The sequence below is a fragment of the Arachis hypogaea genome, chromosome 16, assembly GCF_003086295.3.
Source record: "Arachis hypogaea cultivar Tifrunner chromosome 16, arahy.Tifrunner.gnm2.J5K5, whole genome shotgun sequence".
NCBI classification, from domain to species: Eukaryota; Viridiplantae; Streptophyta; class Magnoliopsida; order Fabales; family Fabaceae; genus Arachis; species Arachis hypogaea.
Genome location: NC_092051.1, coordinates 99,237,259 through 99,247,437, shown reverse-complemented (window position 1 = coordinate 99,247,437; position 10,179 = coordinate 99,237,259). Strand labels below are relative to the sequence as shown.

The 10,179-nt window shown below is 39.2% G+C and overlaps 1 non-coding gene across 1 annotated transcript; it reads left to right on the top strand.

Moving 5' to 3' along the window:
- The first annotated feature begins 960 nt into the window (after positions 1 to 960).
- Positions 961 to 1,068, top strand: LOC112761000 (small nucleolar RNA R71). Its single transcript, XR_003181411.1, has one exon. It is a non-coding gene; the product is annotated as a small nucleolar RNA R71 (small nucleolar RNA).
- The last annotated feature ends 9,111 nt before the right edge of the window (positions 1,069 to 10,179 follow it).

Genomic DNA, 10,179 nt, shown 5'->3' with positions numbered 1-10,179 from the left:
ATCCTCATTCTCTTCAGAAGAGGAATACTCATCAGAGCTCATGAAGGGCATAAGGAGGTTCAATGGAATCTCTATGGTCTCTAGATGAGCCTCAGAGTCCTTTGGTTTCTCAGAGGGAAGCTCCTTATTGATCATTGGACGTCCCAGGAGGTCTTCCTCCTTGGGATTCACGTCCTCTCCTCTCCTCACAGGTTCGGCCATGGCGCTTATGTCAATGGCCTTGCACTCTCCTTTTGGGTTCTCTTCTGTATTGCTTGGGAGAGTACTAGGAGGGATTTCAGTGATCCTTTTACTCAGCTGGCCCACTTGTGCTTCCAAATTTCTAATGGAAGACCTTGTTTCATTCATGAAACTTACAGTGGCCTTAGATAGATCAGAGACTAGATTTGCTAAATTAGAAGCATTTTGTTCAGAGTTCTCTGTCTGTTGCTGAGTGGATGATGGAAAAGGCTTGCTATTGCTAAACCTGTTTCTTCCACCATTATTAAAGCCTTGTTGGGGCTTTTGATCCTTCCATGAGAAATTTGGATGATTTCTCCATGTTGAGTTATAGGTGTTTCCATAAGGTTCACCTAAGTAATTTACCTCTGCTATTGCAGGGTTCTCAGGATCATAAGCTTCTTCTTCAGAAGATGCCTCTTGAGTACTGTTGGATGCAGCTTGCATTCCATGCAGACTCTGAGAGATCATATTGACTTGCTGAGTCAATATTTTATTCTGAGCCAATATGGCATTCAGAGTATCAACCTCAAGAACTCCCTTCTTCATAGGCATCCCATTACTTACAGGATTCCTTTCAGAAGTGTACATGAACTGGTTATTAGCAACCATGTCAATGAGTTCTTGAGCTTCTGCAGGCGTTTTCTTTAGGTGAATGGATCCACCTGCAGAGGTATCCAATGACATCTTAGATAACTCAGACAGACCATCATAGAATATATCTAGGATGGTCCATTCTGAAAGCATGTCAGAAGGACACTTTTTGGTCAACTGTTTGTATCTTTCCCAAGCTTCATAGAGGGATTCACCTTCTTTCTGTCTGAAGGTTTGAACATCAGCTCTAAGCTTGCTCAGCTTTTGAGGAGGAAAGTACTTGGCTAAGAAAGCCGTGACCAGCTTATCCCAAGAGTTCAGGCTGTCTTTAGGTTGAGAATCCAACCATAATCTAGCTCTGTCTCTTACAGCAAAAGGGAAAAGCATGGGCCTGTAGACTTCAGGATCTACTCCATTAGTCTTAACAGTATCACATATCTGCAAGAATTCAGTTAAGAACTGAAAAGGATCTTCAGATGGAAGTCCAAGAAACTTGCAGTTCTGCTGCATCAGAGAAACTAATTGAGGTTTCAGCTCAAAATTGTTTGCTCCAATGGCAGGAATGGAGATGCTTCTTCCATGTAAATTGGAATTAGGTGCAGTAAAGTCACCAAGCATCTTCCTTGCATTATTATTATTTTCGGCTGCCATATCCTTTTCTTGTTCGAAAATTTCTGAAAGGGTATCTCTGGATTGTTGTAATTTAGCTTCTCTCAATTTTTTTTCAGAGTCCTTTCAGGTTTTGGATCTGCTTCAACAAGAATGTTCTTGTCCTTGCTCCTGCTCATATGACAAAGAAGAGGGCGCACAAAAATAATAATAATAATAATATGGGTCCTTTATACCACAGTATAGGGATCCCTTTGTGAGTGGAAGAAAAGAGGGGGAGACAAAGAATGTAATGTAATGGAAGAAACACATCTGTGAGGAGGGTTGAGATGCGAGATGAGATGTTAGTAAATGAATGAATAAATAGAATAAGATGGGAGAGAGAGAAATTTCGAAAATATTTTTGAAAAAGAGTTAGTGATTTTTGAAAATGGTTTTTGAAAAATGTTAGTAATTTTCGAAAATTTTTGAAATCAAAAATAAAAAATAAAATTAATTAGTTAATTAAAAAGAAATTTTTGAAAAAGAGGGAAGATATTTTCGAAAATTAGAGAGAGAGAGTTAGTTAGGTAGTTTTGAAAAAGTTAAGAAACAAACAAAAAGTTAGTTAGTTAGTTGAAACAAATTTTGAAAAGATAAGAAGTTAGGAAGTTAGAAAAGATATTTTGAAATCAAATTTTTGAAAAAGATAAGAAGATATTTTTGAAAAGATATGATTGAAATTAGTTTTGAAAAATATTTGATTTTTAAAATCACAATTAATGACTTGATTCATAAGAAATCACAAGATATGATTCTAGAACTTAAAGTTTGAATCTTTCTTAACAAGCAAGTAACAAACTTCAAATTTTTTAATCAAAACATTAATTGTTTATGCTATTTTCGAAAATTTGGTATAAAAATAAGAAAAAGATTTTTGAAAAATATTTTTTTTTTAATTTTCGAAAATAACTAAGAATTTTGAAAAATATTTGATTTTTGAAAAAGATTTTGAAAAAGATAAGATTTTCAAATTGAAAATTTGATTTGACTCATAAGGAACAACTTTGATTTTTAAAATTTTTTGAAAAAGTCAACTCAATTTTCGAATTTGATGAGAGAAAAAGGGAAAGATAATTTTTTTTTTTTAATTTTTATGATGAGAGAGAAAAACAAGAAAAATGATGCAATGCATGAAATTTTTAGATCAAAACAATGAATGCATGCAAGAATGCTATGAATGTCAAGATGAACACCAAGAACACTATGAATGTCATGATGAACATCAAGAACATATTTTTGAAAAATTTTTAATGCAAAGAAAACATGCAAGACACCAAACTTAGAATTCTTTAATGCTTAGACACTAAGAATTCAAGAATGCATATGATAAACATGAAAAGAAACAAAACAAAAAATCATCAAGATCAAACAAGAAGACTTACCAAGAACAACTTGAAGATCATGAAGAACACTATGAATGCATGATATTTTCGAAAAAATGCAAGATGCATATGCAAGTGACACCAAACTTATGATATGACTCAAGACTCAAACAAGAAACACAAAAATATTTTTGATTTTTATGATTTTCTAATTTTTTTTGGATTTTTATTTTATGTTTTTCGAAAAATTCTTTTGAAAAAGAAAATAAGGATTCCAAAATTTTTAATATGAATTCCAGGAATCTTGCCATGTTAGTCTTAAAGCTCCAATCAAAGGGTCAGGCATGGCTTAATAGCCAGCCAAGCTTTAATCAAAATATGAGCGTAATTCAGACATGACAAGCCTAACATGCTCTATCCAAAAGAATTAGACATGGCTTTACAGCCAGCCATGCTTCACATGCTTCATGAAACACTAGAATTCATTCTTAAAAATTCTGAAAGGAAAATATATTTTTGAAAACATTTTTATTTTAAAATTTTTTTTTTCCGAAAACAAAGGAAGAATTTTTGAAAGATTTTTGAAAAATTTTTTGAAAACAAGACAAAAAGAAAATTACCTAATCTGAGCAACAAGATGAACCGTCAGTTGTCCAAACTCGAACAATCCCCGGCAACGGCGCCAAAAACTTGGTGCATGAAATTGTGATGTCCAGGCTCGAACAATCCCTGGTAATGGCTCCAAAGCTTGGTGCTTTGATCTTAATTCATAATTGTCACAACTTCGATACAACTAACCAGCAAGTGCACTGGGTCGTCCAAGTAATACCTTACGTGAGTAAGGGTTGAATCCCACGGAGATTGTTGGTATGAAGCAAGCTATGGTCACCTTGTAAATCTCAGTCAGGCGGATATAAAGTGATAATGGTGTTTTCGAATATATAATAAAATAGAGATAGAGATACTTATGTAAATCATTGGTAGGAATTTCAGATAAGCGAATGGAGATGCTTTTCATTCCTCTGAACCTCTGCTTTCCTTCTATCTTCATCCAATCTGTCTTACTCCTTTCCATGGCTGGCTGTATGCAAGGGCATCACCGTTGTCAGTGGCTACATCCCCTCCTCTCAGTGAATAATATGCTCACGCACCCTGTCACGGCACGGCTATTCATCTGTCGGTTCTCGATCATGCTGGAATAGGATTCACCCTCCTTTTGCGTCTGTCACTAACGCCCAGCACTCGCGAGTTTGAAGCTCGTCACAGTCATTCAATCATTGAATCCTACTCGGAATACCACAGACAAGGTTTAGACTTTCCGGATTCTCTTGAATGCCGCCATCATTCTAGCTTATGCCACGTAGATTCTGGTTAGGAGATCTAAGAGATACTCATTCTAGCTTAATTCATGTAGAACAGAAGTGTTTGTCAGGCACGCGTTCATAAGGGAGAAGGATGATGAGCGTCACACATAATCATCACCTTCATCACGTTCTTGGGTGCGAATGGATATCTTAGAAGCGAAATAAGAAGAATTGAATAGAAAACAGTAGTACTTTGCATTAATCTTTGAGGAACAGCAGAGCTCCACACCTTAATCTATGGAGTGTAGAAACTCTACCGTATGAAAATACATAAGTGAAGGTCCAGGCATGGCCGAGATGGCCAGCCCCCTAAAACGTGATCAAAGGATCATAAGGTAATCCAAAGATCCAAAGATGCCTAATACAATAGTAAGAGGTCCTATTTATAATAAACTAGCTACTAGGGTTTACATGAGTAAGTATTTGATGTATAAATCCACTTCCGGGGCTCACTTGGTGTGTGTTTGGGCTGAGCTTAAGTGTTGCACGTGCAGAGGCCATTTGTGGAGTTGAACGCCAGTTTGGGCGTTCAACTCTGGTTTTGGATCCTTTTCTGGCGCTGGACGCCAGATTTGGGTAGAAAGCTGGCGTTGAACGCCAGTTTACGTCGTCTATTCTTGGCCAAAGTATGGACTATTATATATTGCTGGAAAGCCCTGGATGTCTACTTTCCAACGCAATTGGAAGCGCGCCATTTCGAGTTCTGTAGCTCCAGAAAATCCACTTTGAGTGCAGGGAGGTCAGAATCCAACAGCATCAGCAGTCCTTTTTCAACCTCTGAATCTGAGTTTTGCTCAAGTCCCTCAATTTCAGCCAGAAAATACCTGAAATCACAGAAAAACACACAAACTCATAGTAAAGTCCAGAAATATGAATTTAACACAAAATCTATTAAAAACATCCCTAAAAGTAACTAGCTCCTACTAAAAACATACTAAAAACAATGTCAAAAAGCGTATAAATTATCCGCTCATCAGTAGGCACCCAAATTCCCATTATATTATCATGACACATTTCCTTATTATCTTTTGTTCCCACAATCTTCCCATACTCAATTAACACACAATTCTATCTCAAGCTAACCAAAGATTCAATTGGGATATATAATTGTTTTTCTGCTTAAGGCTAGTGATGTGGTAAAATAAAGAACAAATGGGATTTAAAGGCTCAAAGTGGCTAACAAAGGTAATTGAAAGGGTAGGCTTAATTGGGATAAGTGAGCTAAACAAATAATGGCCTCAATCATATGCAAGCATATAAATATATTAAACATTAGACATATAGGATGAAACAAAATATAGATCACAATCATAGAGAAGTAAACACACAAGAATAAAATAATTATGGTTAAATAATGTAACCATGTATTTAGGCTCAAAGTCTCACATGTTATGTGTTTTTTAGCTCAAAAACCATGTTTCAAATACAACTTCAAGCAAATTTAACATAAAAGTTTTGATTAAAATTAGTGAAATTTTGTTCTAAAAATAGGGTCTTAGAAGAAACTTATTGTCTTTTCAATCAAGTAGAACATGCATGCAACTAAACTATTACTATGCAATTTATCCTATTCTACAAAAGAAAAACTAACTAAATATCCTATTTTATTGGTGTTAGGGAAGAGAAATTACCTCCAGAAATCAGGTACTGACCGACCTCCCCACACTTAAGGCTTTGCACCGTCCTCGGTGCCATCTGTCAGGAACAAAGGTGGGCTGGTAGCAGTATCTCCACAGTCGGGACCATCATGGCTCCCTCTGCTAGTAAAGGAAGTGGAGTCCGGGGTGTCTGGGTCTTTGTATTTTCCCATAAGTAGCTCCTTGAGGTATGTGAATTGGCGCTTGTTACGGCGCTCTCTTAGCTTTGCTTTGTGTTCCTACCGATTCAACCTTTCAAGTATCTGATGGAGCAGTTGGGTTGTTGTAGGTGCTTGTGGTGTTGAAGGAGGAATGTCTTCAGCCGATTCAGTAGGCTGGCTTGTAGTGGCTGCTGGAGGTTTGATATATTTCCCATTAGGGACGTACTGATCATCCCGTGGGAGCATGGCTTTGGTGTCTCCAGCTCTGTAGGAGACTCCGGTTGCTGAGACGAGATCTGAAACCAAGGCGGGAAAAAGGTAAGTTGCCCATAATTTGTACGTGTCCCATAGCATTCGGATGTGTCTTGGTAGGTTCAGAGGCTGGTCTGTAAGGATGCACCATAGTAGAACGGCCATGTCTGCAGTGAAGGAGGGCTCATGGGTGCTCAGAAAGATGTAATGGGACATAATCTGTGCCCATACGCGAGCCTCCAAGGTAAGTGTGGAAGCCGATATTCCCTTAGGACGGAAACAATGGTATCCGTAGATCCAGCTGCTGCCAGGTAGTGTGATAACTCTGAGAACAACGTCCCAGTCAAATTGGTACGTCTGGCGCTTGAGTGAGGCTTCTTGAAATGCATCCAGTCCTTCTGGAATAGGGGAGAGATCTAGAGCTCGCTGAATGGCCTCTTCTGTAATGGGGACTTGCTTCTGACGGACATAGACAGACTGCAGGGTTGGCAGGTGGAAATTAGAGTAGAACTCGACTACCCAGGAAAGATTAACCTGCCGTGGCTGTCTCTGAAGGAAACCCCATTGTCTTCTTTCAATTTACAGCTCAACAAATTCAGCAATACGGGTCGGGAGGATAAAAAGGTATTCATTGTTGTAACTCCTTTCTGCCAGGATGGGGAACATCTGCTCACAGTAGCGATTGGTAAATCGTGCAGTGTCTTTTGCTGGGAAGGCTTTCTCTTTTTCATCAACCTTTATAATCCTCTTAATTCTTTTTGTTGAGGGCTTAACTGTAGTTGAAGATGGCTCTGCCACTAAAGCTCATTTAGTTCCTCTCCTTGCTGTTAATTTGGGAGTAGCTTTCTCCTTGCCTTTCTTGGTGGCCATCCTAAAAGAAAGAAAAGAGAGAATATGTTAAAATGTCAAGGGTTGGAGCAAGGAAGAGAACGGGAAAGGTGGTAATTAATGCACATTAAAAGATGAATGATGTAAACACATGGTCATGACTACATGTGAAAAATCATCAACGAAAATATAGCAAGTGCACATGATGACAATTAAATGCAAGGTGTTTATTGGCATGCAGGCAAAGGCATGAGTAGCATAGATCAAGCGTTCAATGTCAAAGTTAGATTACTGAGCCTTTCAAACTAATAACCTGTTTGTAATGACAATTATATTGAATTAATATGATATGAAGAAGGGTTTTGTGAAAAGCAAGCATTTTAGAGTAGTAGGATAAAAGATATCGAAAAATAGTGCACAATACCATACGGGCATTTTCACAAACACATAGCATGCATGGTAAATAAGCTAATGAAATAATAAATTGAACATGCAAGCAACCCTTAAAAATTAATATATAATTGCCAAACAATTTTGCAACAATCCACAAGCATATCATAAGAAACAATGACCCAAATAAATTTCCAACACCAAATAAAAGAAAAAGAAAGAAAAAGAAAACATGGATAATGAAAGTGAAAAGAAAAAGAAAAGAAGAAGAAAACATAAAAAGAAGAAGAATAGAAAAGTAAGGGGGAAGAAGAAAAGAAAAAACCTTGATAATGGTGGTGAGAGAGAGAGAGAGAAAGTAGAAATTGAGAAAGAAGGAAGAATGAAGAAAAGGGAAAGAAAGAAATAAGAAGAGAAAAGAAAAAGTAGGATTTGGGGAAGAGAAAGATAAGATATTTTGGCAGATTAGGATAAGCTGTGCGGCGCAAGCGACGTGGAGGCATGGAGTATGCGTTCGCACGGATGGCGCTTATATAAATTGATGCGGTCGCGTCGGTCACGCGGCCGCATGACTCGTTCGGTGCTACTGGCGCGAGGGCAGCCTCGTGCTCGCACAACTCTCTGTTCGAAACTCATTATTGCCAAATTCCAGGGTGACGCGTTCGCGTGGTGGACGCGATCGCGTGGGTGGCCAATATTGGGATACGACGTGGGCGCGTGAGGCACGCGTTCGCGTGGTAAGGCTTGTGCGTCTAGCGCCAGCCCAACACCACTCCAGCACAACTTTCGGCCATGCACCCTTTCTTACGTCAATTTTCAGGTCACACGTCCGCGTGGGTGATGCGGACGCGTGGGAGGTATATTTACCACATGACACGTACGTGTCAGCGATGCGGTCGCGTGGATCAATTTGTGCCTAAGGCACGCCTCCAGCCACGCTCTCGTGTGACTTTCTGTTCGATTTATTTTTCTTTCTTACTCACCTGCGACGCGGACGCGTCGGCGACGCTGTCGCGTCGCGTGACCCTTTTTTTTTTATATATATATGCAATTGTGCAAATGAAGATGCAAACTAAATGTGCTAATAATGAGAAGAGTTATTGAAAAATAAAACTAGGAAGAAAGAAAGGAACGATCATACCATGGTGGGTTGTCTCCCACCTAGCACTTTGCTTTAACGTCCGTAAGCTGGACGCTCCACTAGCTCAGTCTTCTGCTGTGGGTGGATCCTCCAAGAGGAAGATCTCTAGCTCCTTGGTTTTTGTTGCCTTCCCACCATGATATAGCTTTAAGCGATGTCCATTAACTTTGATGAATCCAGAGCTTAAAGGATGACTCAGGTGGAAAACTCCGTATGGCTCGGCCTTCTCGACTCTATATGGACCTTCCCATCTTGATCTTAGCTTGCCTGGCATGAGCCTCAGTCTAGAGTTGTAAAGGAGGACAAAGTCCTCAGGTTGGAACTCTCTCCTCTTGATGTGCTTATCATGCACAGCCTTCATCTTTTCCTTGTACAGCCTGGAGTTCTCATAAGCTTCTAGGCGTAGGCTCTCTAATTCTTGCAGTTGCAAGTTCCTCTCAGTTCCGGTCTTCTCAAATTCCATATTGCACTCCTTCACTGCCCAAAAGGCTTTGTGCTCTACCTCAACTGGGAGGTGACAGGCCTTTCCATAAACTAAATGGAAGGGGCTCATCCCAATGGGTGTCTTGTAAGCTGCTCTGTATGCCCAGAGTGCATCTTGTAGCCTGGTGCTCCAGTCTCTTCTATTAGGTTTGACTATCTTCTGCAATATACTCTTTATCCCTCTGTTAGAAACCTCAGCTTGCCCATTAGTCTGGGGATGGTAGGCTGTTGCCACTTTATGAACTATTCCATGCTTCTTCAGTAATCTTGTTAGTTTCCTGTTACAGAAATGGGTGCCTTGATTGCTCATGATTGCTCGTGGTGATCCAAAGCGACAAATAATGTGGTTTCTAACAAAGGAAACAACAGTGTTAGCATCATCAGTGCGGGTAGGAATTGCTTCCACCCATTTAGAAACGTAATCTACAGCTAACAATATAAAAAAATAACCATTAGAATTTGGAAAAGGACCCATGAAGTCAATGCCACAAACATCAAAGATTTCACAGAAAAGCATAGTCTGTTGAGGCATCTCATCCCTCTTGGATATATTACCAAACCTTTGGCATGGGGAACAAGATTTACAAAATTCAGCAGCGTCTTTAAAAAGGGTAGGCCACCAGAATCCACAGTCTAAAATTTTTCTAGCTGTTCTTTGAGGGCCAAAATGTCCTCCACTCTCAGATGAGTGGCAGGCCTCTAAAATGGACTGGAATTCTGATTGAGCACACACCGTCTAATTACCTGGTCAATGCCACATCTCCATAAATATGGGTCATCCCATATATAATATTTGGACTCACTTTTCAGCTTGTCTCTTTGATGCTTAGTAAAGTTTGGAGGAAAAGTGCGGGTAACTAGATAATTAGCTACGGGCGCATTCCTATGGACTACTTCAGATACTGCTTGCAGGTTATCAAATGGGAAATTATCATTTATAGGAGTGGAGGTATCCTTAATGTGCTCAAGGCGACTCAAGTGGTATGCCACTAGATTTTGGTTACCACTCCTATCTTTAATTTCTAAATCAAATTCTTGTAGTAGCAGTATCCAACGTATAAGCCTTGGTTTGGACTCCTTTTTAGCTAATAAATACTTTAGATCTACGTGATCTGAGTACACTACTACTTTAGTACC